This window comes from Sus scrofa, chromosome 9, assembly GCF_000003025.6.
Source record: "Sus scrofa isolate TJ Tabasco breed Duroc chromosome 9, Sscrofa11.1, whole genome shotgun sequence".
Taxonomy (NCBI): Eukaryota; Metazoa; Chordata; class Mammalia; order Artiodactyla; family Suidae; genus Sus; species Sus scrofa.
This window is the reverse complement of record NC_010451.4, coordinates 133,856,990-133,860,178: the sequence shown is the minus strand read 5'-3', so window position 1 is coordinate 133,860,178 and position 3,189 is coordinate 133,856,990. Positions and strand designations below refer to the sequence as shown.

The following is a 3,189-nucleotide window of genomic DNA, read 5'->3' as shown; positions in this document are numbered from 1 at the left end:
AGGATCACCAAGATGTTAGCAGCGTGATCACTCTTATTTAGAAGTTTAGCTAATGAAATAGAAGAGCTATCCAGTGAAATCTCCAAGTTTGCAGAGAGCAGAGACTTTCCCCTTGCATGTACTTCTGAAAAACTTCAGGAGAAGCCAAGTACAGGTCAGAAGGGGGAGGTACATTTCCACATGAACCAGAATAAGGAGATGACGTTAGGAAAAAAAAAATCCATCAATTCTCAAAGGACACTGGCTCTGACTGATCATTAGCACTGATAAGGGGATTCAGGAGGCACTGTAACTATTCCCTGAAGGGAGCCTTTGGCCTTTAGGGGCAAAGAGATATTGTAATAAGACAGAAAACATTGCTGCACCCTTGTACAAGCCATAAATCTTCCACTCTTAGAATCCTGGATTCAGCTCAAACTGCCTAACCTGTCCTCATTTTATAAAAGATGAAACAAAACTGCGAAGCTCCAGAGAAAACAACTAAAATTATCAACAGGATGCAATGTACGAAAATGAATCAGAAAAATTAGAACCATCTGGAAAGAAACAAGTTGAGAGGGGATGTGTTTTGAATCCTTTAAAAGACTACAGAGTGTGAAAAAAATGTCACAAAAAGTATCCATTGACTATACTGTGTGTATATGTGAAGCAGAAGCTGACTCTTGGATCTTAAAAAAAAAAAAAAGAAAGAAAAGAAAAAGAAACCAATTAAAGACCAAGTGTTTATCAATATTTGATTCTTCATTGTTTATTTTCCTAAAGATTTATTGAACACCTACTATGTGTCAAGCACTCTACGAGGCTCTTAGAATACTCTGATAAATAGAATGTGACTCTGCCCTTGATGGAAAATTTAACGAAAGAGAAAGAGCTCTAGAAAAATTGGCATGATTGCATTATTATAATGTGTGGTAATAATAAAAAGGGGGCATCGGATTTCACAGTTGAGGTGACGTATGATCTGAGCTTTGAGGAATGAGTGAGATTATGTCATCAGGCAAGACAGAAAAGAACATTTCAGACACAGAGAAAGAGCCTAAGAAAAGATATGGGCTATGAAAATAGGTGGTCTATTACAGGAAGTGTGAGGGGCTGATGGTGAGCCTGCACGTTGGTCTCCAGCCCAGGTTGGAAGAGACTTTGGACTCTACCAAGAAGGTTAAAATGACAAAGCCACGAGAGGTTTGCTGTGTTTTTTAATTGAAGTAGAGTTGATTTACAATGTCGAGAGGTTCAGATGTACAGCAAAGTGACTCATTCATACATGTAATACACATAGATATTTATTACATATTTTTCAGATTATTTTCCAGTATAGGTTATTACAAGGTATTGAACACAATCCCCTGTGCTAACAGTAGGTCCTTGTTTATTATCTATTTTACATATATTAGTGTGAATCTGCTAATCCCAACTCCTAATTTATCCCTCCCCCTTTCCCCTTTGGTAACCGTATGTTTGTTTTCTATGTCTGTGAGTCTGTTCCAACTCTGTAAATAGATTCATTTGTATTATTTTTTGGACTCCATATGATATTCGTCTTTCTCTCACCAACTTCACTTAGTATAATAATCTCTCTGTCCACCCATGTTGCTGCATTACTTCACTCCTTTTTATGCCTGAGTATATTCCATCTTATGTATCTAACACATCTTCTTTTTTTTTGTCTTTATTGACTTTATTTTCGTTTTTGTACACAAAGAAAAATCATGTTCATATCCATCATGAACAAAAACTTAAAAAGGCAGAACTAGAAGACACGTGTCCTTCACCAAAGCAGAGCTGTGTTAAAGGTTCCAAATACTTCAATTTTTAAAATAAATATTTTCATTTTCCGATGTCCACTTTCATGTCTTCAGAATGTCACAAGGAAACTGAAGCTGTCATGAATTACATTTTGTTGAGAGTCCCAGCGCACTGTGTTCGGTAACTGGCCATGCCGCATCCAGCCTGGTTGGGAGGAGGTATTACAGGGGGAGGGGCTTGTCCTTGGGGAGGCTGAGCACCAAATCCACCCAGGCAAGCAGCTGAAGGTGATTGATCTACTCCAAATCCTCGCTGATTCCATGGCTGCCCGTATACTCTGTCAGGTGGTACTTGCCACCCATTTGCCACTGGACTCAAATCCCCATGCTCTTGTGGATCTCCATAAACTTGGCTCCACTGGCCCCACCGACTATAGTTTTCAGTCATATCAGGAGATTCTTTACCCCAATAGCATTTAACAACACGTCCTTCGATCGTAGTACCAGTCACTGAGACAATGGCATGGGCTGCACTTCCATGGGTGGAAAATCTGACAAATGAATAGCGCTTCTCCGGAAAAACTCTGATTTCCATAATTTGCCCAAATGGTGAGAATGTCTGTCTCATAAGCTGATCTGTTAACCCAGAAGCAATTCCTCCGCAGTACACAGTACAATTTTTTGAACTTGACTGGTTTACTACATCTTCAAATTTCAACTGCTTAGTGTTATTTTCTTGTGTACTTTTAGGTGCAGGTGGTTTACGTGTGGCCCAACTGGTTTTGATTTGACGACCACCCAACCACTGACCTCCCATACGCACAATTGCATTTTCTGCATCCAGTTTGTTGTAAAAGAAAGATACAGAGCCATAGCCTTTGGATTTTCCAGTTGCCATATCTTTAACTACTCGCGCATCCATGGCCTGTCAACAGATTTCTTTCTTTTTCTTGGTCAATTCTCTACCATCATTTTGGAGTTTGGGCAGAACTGAGTTCCAATGTGCCCAGTTCCTTGCAGTTCGACTTCAAGATCCTGTCCATTCTTATGAAGCAATTGATATTTTACCAAAGGAGGTGAATGCTGATTTGATATCTTCTGCTGTAATTTCTGGACTCAAATCCCCAACAAACACATGGAAATGATTGGAAGTATCTTTTTTCTGGCTACTTGGTGTTGTTGCCCAGTTTACTCTGACCTCCTTTCCCAAAATTTTTCTCCCATTCATATAACACATCTTCTTTATCCACCTCTATGGATGGGCATTTAGGTTGCTTTCATGTCTTAGCTACTGTAAACAGTGACTCTGTGAACCCTGAGGTGCATGCATCTTTTCAAATTAGAGTTTTCTCCTTTTCCAGATATGTGCCTAGGAGTGGGATTGCTGGATCATAAGGAAATTCCATATTCATTTTTTAAGGGATCTCGATCCTGTTCTCCACAG

At 39.5% G+C, this 3,189-nt stretch overlaps 1 pseudogene; it reads right to left on the bottom strand.

The window, feature by feature from the left end:
* On the bottom strand, positions 1,891–2,745 carry LOC100736782 (annotated as a pseudogene).